This window comes from Felis catus, chromosome F2, assembly GCF_018350175.1.
Source record: "Felis catus isolate Fca126 chromosome F2, F.catus_Fca126_mat1.0, whole genome shotgun sequence".
NCBI classification, from domain to species: Eukaryota; Metazoa; Chordata; class Mammalia; order Carnivora; family Felidae; genus Felis; species Felis catus.
The window spans coordinates 65430041-65442635 of record NC_058385.1 but is presented as its reverse complement, the minus strand read 5'-3'; the positions used below and the strand labels follow the sequence as shown (position 1 = coordinate 65442635).

The 12595-nt window shown below is 37.0% G+C and overlaps 1 long non-coding RNA gene and 1 other non-coding gene across 2 annotated transcripts in view; both read left to right on the top strand.

Moving 5' to 3' along the window:
* The window catches only part of LOC109496188, a 150145-nt gene that overhangs the window by 23540 nt on the left and 114010 nt on the right, over nucleotides 1-12595 (top strand). The window lies entirely within an intron of this gene.
* On the top strand, nucleotides 10198-10304 carry LOC111558654. Its single transcript, XR_002739730.2, has one exon. It is a non-coding gene; the product is annotated as a U6 spliceosomal RNA (small nuclear RNA).

Below are 12595 nucleotides of genomic sequence, written 5' to 3'. Positions count from 1 at the left end.
ATTGCTAGAAACTGGAAATAAGATGCTGCTTAAAAGTGGAAAGCTAAGCATGTGACCTGAGACTGTGTGTGCTTGGTGAGTTCACAGTTGACTGACTTAGAGGCCTATGTTTCAGTATGTACTGGGGAACAGGAAATGTGGGAATGATGATTAAAATACAGGTAATGGTGGGGACTTCAAAGGCTCTGGTTTCTATCTCTTGTTTATAGGATAAAGTTGAATATTGTGTCTTTAACTAAAAGGATATTATCGTATTTTTATTAAATGAATTTAATACATTCACATTTAATATGATTATTGATATGGATGAAATGATTCCTGCTATGTTATCTAATGGTTTTTATTTGACATGCTTCTTAGTTAGCATTTTTCTAGTATGATAATGTATTTTTCACCTTGTTTGGGATCACTAAAGTTATTCTTTATTCCTTTTTTTTTTTTTAAGTTTATTGATTTATTTTGAGAGAGGGGCAGAACGAGAACGAGAGAAAGAATCCCAATAGACTCGATGCTCAATGCAAAGCCCAACACAAGGCTTGACCTCACAAACCATGAGATCATAACCTGAGCTGAAATCAAGAGTCAGATGTTTAACTGACTGAGCCACCCAGGCACCTCAAGTTTTTCTTTATTCTATTTTCCTGTATTTACACAAAATGTATCCTCTTGTTTGTTTCAACTTACATTTTTCAATTATATCTTATTTACTATTAAGGCAAGAAATGACATGATTTCAAATCCCTCTGTTGTGGCTGCATCCATTTCAAGATTATCTCAGAATTAGATTCGGAGAGACCTATTTGGTTTTTGACATTATATATCCAATATAACTTAGACTTAAATGTAGTAAGGAACAGTGTATTTGCTGATGGCCCCATCTTAAGTCTTTCATTTTTCTTTCTCTTGAATTCATTTGTCATTTTGCTGATACTTTTCTCGAACATGTATTTCAGAAAGACTTTGTGAGTGTTGGATGTTTTGCGTTCTGGCATGCCCAAAAATGTGTGTGTGAGTGTGTGTGGGTATATATGGGTATTCTTCTACTCCATGAAGTAGAAAATATGAAGAAAATTTTTTATTAACTTAGGTTTCCGTTTATTGAAGTTCTCATTGAATATTGTTTTAATGTACTTTGTCAACAGGACTAATTCTAATAAAATGAGTTCCTGTGAATTCATTATATGAGCATTAGCATTATTACTATCACTTTTTAATGGCAATAGCAGTAGAATATTGTAGTTCATTCTATTGCAAGCTTCCAATAATTCTAGAGAGAAATGATTTTTGAACCATAACTTGGTGCAGACTGTATGTAATTTCTCTGCTGACTTTTCAGCACCACAATATTTATGACTTAGGATGTTTGGGGGAACATAGACTTATGTCCGAAAATTTGCTTCATGCTCCCCACCTGAAATCATAATTCTTCAGGCACCAGATTCATTATCCTAACAGTCCATGACCCATGGACACATGTACTCAATACTGAGAATAAACAAAGAGACATAAAGTGATACATAAAACCAGGTTTCTCATAATATGTCGGAATCTATTTTATAGAAAGAAGAAATAACTATTTTAAAAGTATGAAAATTTGGGCAAAGCTGAGAGACATAATTATTATTATAAAACTAGCTAAGGATTGAATGACACTTTTCATAATCTTGAAGTGTCCTTACATATGTTATTGCATTTTATCCTCAGGACAATCCATGGATTTTTTTGTTTTTGTTGTTGGTGGTGGTGGTGGTATTTGTCACTATTCCACAAAGGAGGAAACTGAGGAGGAAGGAGTATAATGATCTTGCCTAAGGTCCTAAACCCCCAAATGACAGACTCAGCCAAAACCAAGTTTTCTGAAATCAAATCACACCCTCTGATATTACCCTCATCATTCCGTTTACAACAGTCCCCCCTTTTCTGTTGTTTCAGTGACCCGCAGTCAACCTTTGTTTGGAAGCAGGGGGTTCTCCATCTGACCTATCATCAGAAGGTCAATAGTAGCCCAAAATTACATCACAGTGTTACGTCATTCCCCTCACTACATCTCATCACTTAGGCATTTTATCATCTCACATCATCCCAAGCAGAAGGGTGAGTATGGGACAAGAAGACGTCTTGAGAGATTTATTATTAGTTATAATTGATAATCTCTCACTGTGCCTAGTTCATAAATTAAACATCATCAGAGGTATGTAAGTATAGGAAAAAACAGTCTGTGTAGGATTCGAGTCCATTTAAGTTTTCAGGCACCCACTGGAGGGCCTTGGAACACCTCCCCGAGAATAGGGGCTACTCTTCTCATCACTGTTAATTTCAGATTTGCTTATTAGGGTTTCAACAACCTTTAGATACTTTGTCCTTGCTTTTCATGACCATCACCAGTGCTGCTTTCCTTGCCTTTCATGGAGGTTCTGGCAGCAGTCCTAAGCACAGACAAGTTCAAGTCCCTTCTCTGCTGACTGACTTGTCATGGAAGCTTGGTTATGTCATTTATTGTTGCTGATACTCCATTCTTCATTTTTTAATCTGTCAAAAAGGGAATAATGGTATCTCTTCCAGATTTATCTCAGAGGCTGTATTTTTGAAAGTAAGCCAAAGGAAAAAAAATAAAGTGAAAAATACATTACAAACTGCAAAATGTGATGCTCTTCCCTCTGTCAAGAATGCCGAAAGCTTACTCTTCCCTCCTCCAGCCCTTCCAGTCTTGTAGAACACAGTTAAAATGTACTTCCACAGAGATCTTTTGAGATTTTAAGTTTTCTCCGTGGTTTTTCTCTACACAGCACCATTTACACATCCTACATAGTGTTTACCAAAGGTTCAAATAATGCATCTGTTAACTTGGAAGCCATATGAGGCAATCAGCCTGGCTCTATTGTTCAAGACGGGATACATGCCACCACTTAGCAGGGGGCTAGGGACATGCCAATTTTTCCATAAACATCATTGAAAAACATAATAAAAATATAAAGGGAGATGATGACGACAGTGATGATTTTGATTGTAATTATAATAATCATTTCTCTGCTCCCAGATTTTAGTTGCTTATTCTAACATTTTTTTGTCTGCCTCATTTTATGATTTTAGTTGATCAGTTCCATGCCTATCTCCCCTCATTCCACCACAATTATGTATTTAATTATTTGATGGTAGGAGCTGTATTTATTCATTGTTGTGCCTTTAGTACTTAGTACCTGGAAAATAAGTTGGCACTCAATAACAGTATATTGAATGAAGGATAAAAAGAAAAGTCATTTCTTCGAGAAACAGCTACTTAATCTGTGAATTGGATTGCCTTTGGTCTTATTTATTTAACCAAACGATAAATGGGGGGAAAAGAATTGATAAGCTTGACTTAATTAAAATTTAAACACTTCTGCTCTGTAGAAGACAATTTCAATAAAGCAAGAAGAAAAGCCACAGTCTGGAAGAAAACATTTGGAGAAGATTCATCTGATAAACAACTGTTACCTAAAAATTTACAAAGAACTCTTAAAACTCAACAATAAGAAAACAAACAACCTGATTTAAAAATGCACCAAAGACCTTAACAGAAACCTCATTTTGAAAAGATACCCAGATGGTAAATATGCATATGAAAAGATACTCCATATCATGTGTCACCAGGGAAATGCAAATTAAATCAACAATGAAATACCGCTACATACCTACTAGAATGGCTAAAATCCAGAATACTAACAGCTCCAAATGCTCTTATGGGTGTAGAACAACATTGCTGTAGGAATTCAAAATGGTACAGCAACTTTGGGAAACAGTTTGACAGTTTCCCAATAAGCTCAGTAAGTTCTTATCATACAATCCAGCAATCACATTCCTTGCTGTTTATCCCCACATGAATTGAAAACATGTCCACACAAAGAGACCTGCACACAGATGTTTATAGCAGCTGTATTTATAATTATGAAGATTTGGAAGCAACCAAGAAGTCCTTAGTCAGTAGGTGCATAGATAAATACACTGTGGTACACTAGAACGTGCAGTTTTGTTCAGAGCTAAAAAGAAATGAGCTATCAAGTCGTGAAAACACATGGAGGAAACTTAAATGTGTACTACTAAGTGGAAGAAGTCAATTTGAAAAGGCTACATACTGTACGATGCCAACTATACGACATTCCGGAAAAGGCAAAATTACAGACACAGTAAAAAAAGTCACTGGTTGTCAAAAACCAACAAACAGAAAAGGATCAGTGGTTATCGAGAGAGGGGGAAAAGTAGAGCACAGAGGGCTTTTAGGGCAGTGAAACTGTTCTGTACCATTCCACAGTGGTGGATACATGTCATTATAGATGTGTGGTAACCCATAGAATGTATTATACTTAGAATGAACCCTTATGTAATCTACATGTTTTGAATAATAGTAATGTGTCAATGTACGTTCACAGACTGCAACAAATGTACTGCTCTGACACAGGACATTGGTGGTGGAAGAGATATACATGTGGGACCAAGGGATACACGGACTCTATGTACTTTCTGCTCAATTTTGTTGTAAACCTAAAACTACTGTAAAAAAACAGTTTATTCATTTAAAAAATGAAAGGGAACATGTCACTACATAGAGCACAGACTAACAAAATAAGAAGATGTTGGGAAAATTTCATTGGAATACTTTTGACAACTTAAATGAAAACGCAACTTACTTAAAGCAAACGTAGGAGAAATAGAAAATATGAACAAAATTGAAAACATTTCCACAAATAAATCTAAAGGATCCAATGTCTTCATTGGTGAATTCTACTAAACATTTAAAGAAAAGAAAACACCAATCTTAAACTCTGCCAGAGAATAGAAAAATAAGAAACATTTGCAAACTTGTTTTATGGGCTTACCATGACCTTAACACAAAACTTGACAAAAACCATGTGAAAAAGAGAAAACCAAATATAGGCCAACATCTCTCATGAACATGCACACAAGAAAATCTAAAGAACATATTAGAAAATTGAATCCAGAAATATGGAAAAATAATACTTTATTATAATCACAGCGATTTTATTTTAGGAATGAAATGTTGGTTTAATATTTGAAAATAAATTGCAGTATAACAGAATAAAAGATAAAAACCATATGGAAACCTCAAAAGATACATACAAAGCCTTTAATGAAATTCATCATCAATGATGAATCCATTATGAAATAGAAATAGAAAGAAATTTCCTTAATTAGCTGGGAAGATATAGCTACCCAAAGAAACCTCTAAATCTTATTTGATTATCAAATATTAAAGATACACATTGAAGTCTGGTAAGAGATATGGATACCCAGTAATATAACATCAATTCAATATTTTTATACCATTTCAAATACAGCACAGCAAGAAGAATAAATGAAAGGTATAAGAATTAAAAAGAAATATAACCATCATTCATGCACAACTTGTGTATATTATACATGCAAAATAATTCTATAGATTAAAAAAATCACCTGTAATAACTGAAAATAGTATTGCTGGATATAAAGTGATATGTGAAATTCAATTACTACTTTGAGTTATTAGTAACAAGCCAAAATTGAACATTAGAAAACATTTCATTTGTGATAGCACCAAAAATATCAAATGCCTCAGACTAAATTTAACAAAAGTCATTCCACACTTCTACACTGAAAACTGTGAGGTATTATGGAGAAATTTTTTTAAAGGTCTAAAGAGATGAAAGTATATACCAGATTGATATATTTGAAGACTTAATATTTTAAAGATGTAAATTCTCCCTAAGCTGACTTATAGAATCAATAAAACTCTAATTATAAATCACATATAGCGCTATATATATATGTATATAAATACACATACATATATATGTATACATATGTGTATAAATGTGTATATATATACATATATATATATGTACATATATATAATGGAAATTGGCAAGCTAAATTCTAAAATACATATAGAAATCCAAACAAGTAAAAGTATCAAAATCTGAAAGATGAACAATGTTGAAAGACATGAACTGGGGCACCTGGGTGGTTCAGTCAGTTAAGCCCCTGACTCTTGATTTTGGCTCAGGTCTCGATCTCAGGCTTTCTGAACCATGCCCAGCTGTCAGCACAGAGCCTCCTTCAAATTCTCTCTCCCTCTCTCTCTCTCTCTGCCCCTCCCCAACTCTTTCTCTCTCTCAAAATAAACTTAAAAGAGGGAGAGAGAGAGAGAGAGAGACATGAACTAACAGATATAGAAACAAAACAATAGAGCAATAATTAAAAAACTATGATTTTGGCACAAAGATAGAAATATAGACAAATAGAACATAAGAGAATACCCAGTTTTAGGCCCAAACATAAATTGTCATTGATTTATAGTAAAGTATTGCAGCAGTGCAGTGGGAGAAAATGTGATCTTTTAGATAAATGCCTCAAGGTTACTTGTATATTCTATAAAAATTAATTTGACGCCTTTCTCATACCATGCACCAAAATTTATCCCATGTGTACCTAAGACCTCAAATCGAAAGGTAAAGTTACAAAGCTTCTAAAGCAAATATGAAAGAAAACCTCTTGATCTTAAATTCAGAAAAGATTTTTAAATGAGAATAAACTTATGCACACAGTCACAATTGCTAACCATAAAGTGAAAGATTGATGCATTAGATTTAATTAAAATTCATAATTTTTATTTATCAAAAAACACCATTAAGAGAGCTGTCATGCAAACTGCAGGGTGGAGGAGGAGATTTGTAATCACATACCTGATAAAGAAATTGCATCCAAAAATAATTGCATATTAAAAATGTCATAGATCGGGGCACCTGGGTGGCTCAGTCGGTTAAGCGTCTGACTTCCACTCAGGTCATGATCTTGCGGTTTATGAGTTCGAACCCCACACTGGGCTCTCTGCTGTCAGTGCAGAGCCTGCTTTGGATTCTCTGTCTCTCTCTGTCTCTCTCTGTCTCTCTCTCTCTCTCTCTCTCTGCCCTTTCCCCTCTCATGCTCTCTCAAAAATAAACAAAACATTAAAGTATATATATATATCACAAATTAATAAGACAAATATAACAGTACAATTTAAACACATGTCATTTCACAAATAAGATTGTCAAAGTGGCCAAAAAGCATAACAAGATGCGTTGGGGTTTTTTTGTCATGATTTATCGTCAGGGCAATGCAAATTCAAATCATACTAACCCCCAAAACCCACCTGAATGACTCAAATTTTAAATATCTGGCAATGCCAGGTGCTGGTGAAGAAATGAAACAATAGGATCCCTCACACAATGTTGATGGTAGTTCAAATTGGTAAAACTACTTCGAAAATTGTATGCAATAACAACTAAAGTCGAACGTATGCATACATAGTAGCTTGGCTGTCTTCCTTCTTGCTAAGTATGTAGCAGCATGCTACATATGAACTAATGTTCATTAGTTATTAGATATGAACTGATGTTCATTATCATTAGTAAATTATTACATAGTCATGTGATGGGATATTATTTAGCAATGAAAAGTATCAACCAAGGCTATGGAGCAACCAGATGGGATAGATCTACAATCATAATAATGAGCAATAAAACAAAACAAAACATAAACACGCTGAAGTTCATACTGTACTATTACATTCTTATAAAGAGATGAAAAGTGTTTTAAGATGGTAGACATCAGAATAGTAATTACTTTTGGAAGTTGACTGTGGAGCAGGGAGATGTGGTTGTTTTTGGAGTATAAATAATGTTCTAGATTCTTAGAGACGGTTACATGCCTTTAACCACTTTTTATCAATTTTCAACATATATACTTAATAGTTACATATTTTGCATATGGCAAACTTTAATAGAAAGGCAACAAAAATGTGTTGAAGTATTTTCCAAATTTGTTTTATATCTACTGCACTGACTATGAGAAGATACGCCTAATGCTTTTTCAATTCTTCACTGAACATTGACTTTGTCCCAGTGTATTGTGTCAGGTACTGTTGGAACAGAGGAATGGTTGGCATCTGATTTCTACATTTAAGCTTATTGTTTAATAGACACAGGATGAGATGTGAACACAAATAATAATACAAGGCATAAAATGATGTGAACCACATATGGGCTCTGCAGTGGGCTACCAGAAACCTCCAAGAAAGAGATGGTGACTGAGTTTGACATGGACACCTCGGTAGGATTAACACCAGTGTAGATAAGAAATGGTTTCTCAGGGAAAAAACTTGCAAGTGTGAAAATATAAGAGGGGTGGTTGCGTGTGTATGAAAATATAAAGTATGAATATGGTCTATGTGAAAATTGTGAGTGGCATCTCCAGTCCAGCGGGTGAATTCGTTGTCACTGAAACGTATGGATAAATTGAGATTCAAGCGTTGGAAATCCATTGGCTAGTTTCTATTAGCAGATTACAAACTTTGGTTTCTGTAATCACATTTCCAGAATTGGGGGAATCCTAAAGTTCCTGTCAGTGGCCAGAGTGTTTTGAGGGAACCTTCACATGCCATCTAATGCCATCTTGGAAAATGCTTCTAATATAAGAACTGACAGGACAGTGTTGCTGAAATGTAGAATGTGTGCCAAGGTGAAGTAAGGCAATAGAACTTAAAGAGCCACTTGAAATTAGTTTGTAGAGAGTCAGCAGATCTAGGCTAAAGATTCAGTGTTAATGATCAGGAGTGTTTGGTGGCCCTTGAACAGGAGTATGGCCAAAAAGCCACATTTAAGGAGCAATTGATTTGACCTTGAGTGGAAGATGGTCACTGCTATGGTACCTCAGTATATGAGGCCCAAGTACTTATGTGCATGTGATCTCTATGTGCGTGTCTCTTTCCATACATCAAGAATCCAGAATAAAGGAGATAACTAGCCAAGGTGATGGTGCCCAGAACTGGATTTTGCAGGGAATAGAAACAGACCTGCTCTTGGCCCAGTCTTCTGGGGTTCTCAGCAGCGGCCGTGAACAAGAAATCCTGCTAAGCACCAGGCCCCAAATGTGCAACATAAATAGATTCACGCACAGGGCTGGGGTTGGTGTTTTCCTAGAAATAGGTCACATCACAGGTGATTTTCTCTGCTAAGGTGATGATTTTGGGCAGGTGAAGCTAATAGAGTAGTTATGGGGGGTGGGGCTGGGAAGGAGAATGGGAGAGGGAAGAGGCATTGTTGTCTTAAAAAAGGGTTCTTTATGACTTCACCTGTTTTTATGACCATGGCAAGTCTCCTGAAAATGATTTCAGGGATTGTACTTCAGGTCATGTTCCTCATAGCGATTGTTTTAAAGATTCTTGGAGAATGCTTTCTGCTGTTGCCACAGTATGAGCCCTGGGCAATGAGCCAAGGTTGTTTTAAATCTCAGTTGAAAGCTCTGGCTCTTTGCATGTGAATATGTGCCAAAAAGGAGTCTAATAACTTATCAAGTTGAGGCACCTCAGGGAGGTCCAGAAGCAGGAATTTTTGAGAAGGGGTTTAGGGAGCAAGGTTATTAACTGTTGACCCAACTGTAGCCCTTTTTGGAGCTACTATTTGTCTTTGGTTTATGGAGTACATTTTTTTTTATTTTTAATTAATTAATTTTTTTGCAAAGACAATCAGCCTGAAAGCCCTGAGACCTAGGTTTTTTCAATGAAACTTTTAAATGAATATTAACTGTGTTATTGACCAACCCCAATTATCAGTCTGCGCCTCAATTTTGTCCTCTGTAAAATAGAGATAGCGTGTGTCTGACATACATCCTTAATGTATCTTTCAAGTGAAAGTTCTGTGGAAGAGCACAAATAAATTATCTCTGCAAATTATCTCTCCAGCATCTCTTGTGCACTGTACTCACAGCTACAGGGAATTCAGAAAATGTTGAGGAAATATTTATTTCTAGTTTCCAGAAGACAAAGATATGACATACAGAGCAGAGAATGACAAATTCCTTCTAGGTTGATGTAGTGGATACTGTGGTGTGCCACTCACATTTCTATCCCTGTCTTCCATCCTTTTCAGATGGAGGTAATTCATTCCCCCAGGAGTACTGACAGCTGACAGTTCATGGCTAAATACTCCCTCTGTGGTCCTTGCCCAAGGTCTTCACAGCCAATGACTGGTGGGCAGAGGGAGGTATAGTCCCTGACTCTCTTGCTCACAGCTCCAGAGCTCCCCAAGGGATTGACTGTGTGCCCAGTAGAGACAGTATTGCAGCCCAGCTTCTTCTTTGCACAATCCTGCTTCCTTCGCTTCCCCAATAAAATGCCTTCATGCGATACTCCCTTGGGCAGCACATACACTAAAATTGAAACTATATAGGGCAGATTAGTGTGGCCCTTGCAGGAGGGTGACAAGCAAATTTGTGAAGCATCCCACATTTTCCAACCAATAAAATCTTGATTATGAAAGAAAAAAAAAATCCTTCATGAAAGTCTTTCGAGTTGGCTTCTGGGGAAAAGAGTCCTGTGGGGAACTGATAGAAGGAAGGAGGCAAATCCTGTTTTGGGAAGATGAGAACAGAAAAATCTGCATGTGGGAGATGTTTTGTGTGATGTGGTTTGACAGATGTGTGGGGCTTTCACTGAAAGAGATGGTGGAAGAGGAAGTAGAGAAAGAAGTATTTATTACTCTATTGAGAGGAAACAGAATAAGTGAAAGCTCAGAGATCAGAAGTATGCAAATCTGGAAAGCAAAGTGCAGAGAGCCTGGCTCTGTGATCCACTCACAGGACACATAGGACACAGTCAGAACGAGAAGGAGGATGTGTATCTATAATGGAGAGTCCTAAAATCCAGTCTTACAGTAACGAACTAAACCAGAGCAAAGCAAAAGGCATGGAAGGTTTTTTTAGAGGAGGAGTTATGCAAGATAAGCTATGTTTTCCATGAATGATCCAGAAGCAAAAATAATGAAGGGCTCTAAAATGGAGGATGTCTTATGGTGCTTGATAATCTTAGATGATATCAAAAATTAGAAGAGTTCCAAATGAAATGAAGATAAGGGTGGTATTGAAGCAGTTTGAAATATACATAATTTTAATACCTGGAATATTCCTTTTTTTGTTTTTTTTAATGTTTATTTATTTTGAAGGAGAGAGAGAGGGAGAACGAGTGGAGGAGGGGCAGAGAGAGAGGAAAAGAGAGAATGTCAATGCAGAGCCCAGCGCAGGGCTTGGTCTCACAAACTGTGAGATCATAACCTGAGCTGAAATCGAGAGTCAGTCACTCAGCCAACTGAGCCACCCAGGCCACCCTCTTTTTTGTTTTTTAACTTAATAATTATCCAGGCCAGCTGGCTTGAGGACGACTGGAAGTGGGGAAAAAGAGAGAGAGGGGGAATATGAGAGAAAGAGAGGATATGAGACAGAGAATAGTACAAAGAGATAGGCTACATCACATTTTACCCCATGATCAATTGTTTATGGGACCACAAGCTCTCTAGCTCTGTGGCCTTGAGCTAGTCAGCAAACTGAGCACTCTGGAATTGTAACCCAGCACATAGGCTGCATCAAGCATAGCTTGCTCATATCTTATCTTGGGGTTGAAATTCATCACTGCAGCTTATTGTAATTGAGGCAAATGATTTCACTTCTCAAATTCTCATATTCTTTATTCGCAGAAGTAAATGAATTGTGATGGAATTTTAAGAAATATTGTGTGAAGTCTTTGCAGTGTGTGGTGCATAATAAACACCATACACATATAACTTTTATTATCGTTAGCTTTGCCACTGATTGTCTAGACCACGGAAAGAGTCTTTGACACCTATGAGTTTCTAATTCCTTACCTGAAAAACTAGTTGGTAGCTTTTCACTTTCTATATTTTTTAAGTTTTTAAATTAAAGTTATTACTTTCTATATTTTTAAAAAGATTCTTAACATTTATTTTGGAGAGAGAGAGTGTGTGTATGTGCACGTGCGTGCGCTTGTGTGCGCACATGAGTGGGGGCGGGGGTCAGAGAGAGAGGGAGACACAGAATCCGAAGCTCCAGGCTCCCAGCTGTCAGCACAGAGCCCGACATGGGGCTCGAACTCACAAACTGCAAGATCGTGACCTGAGCTGAAGTTGGATGCTTAACCGACTATGCCACACAGGTGCTGCACTTTCTACATTTTTAATGCTAGGTTCCAAGTAGGATTGTCTTCAGAATTAAAATAAAAAAGCAGGGGCGCCTGGGTGGCTCAGTCGGTTGAGCGTCCGACTTCAGCTCAGGTCACGATCTCTCCGTCCGTGAGTTCGAGCCCCGCGTCAGGCTCTGGGCTGATGGCCCAGAGCCTGGAGCCTGCTTCCGATTCTGTGTCTCCCTCTCTCTCTGCCCCTCCCCCGTTCATGCTCTGTGTCTCTCTGTCTCAAAAATAAATAAATGTTAAAAAAAAAATTTTAAAGAAAAAAGCAAATTAGTTAACCCCAACACAAGAAGATAGGTATGCTCTGTGAACTCCCCAGAAACAGGTGAGGAACTTGAACGGGTGATGGGAGGAACAAGATATCATTGGCTTTTGTCCTTGCCAGGGTTAGGGTCTGTTTTGGAATTGTCTGGTCAACAGCACATTGCTTTCTGAGACTCTGTGGGTGCTAGATCTGCCAAATGCTTTTTTTTTTTTCCCTACCGGAAAGATATTATCTACTCCAACTACTCACAAAACATTTGCATTCCTTGCTGTTGGGTTTGA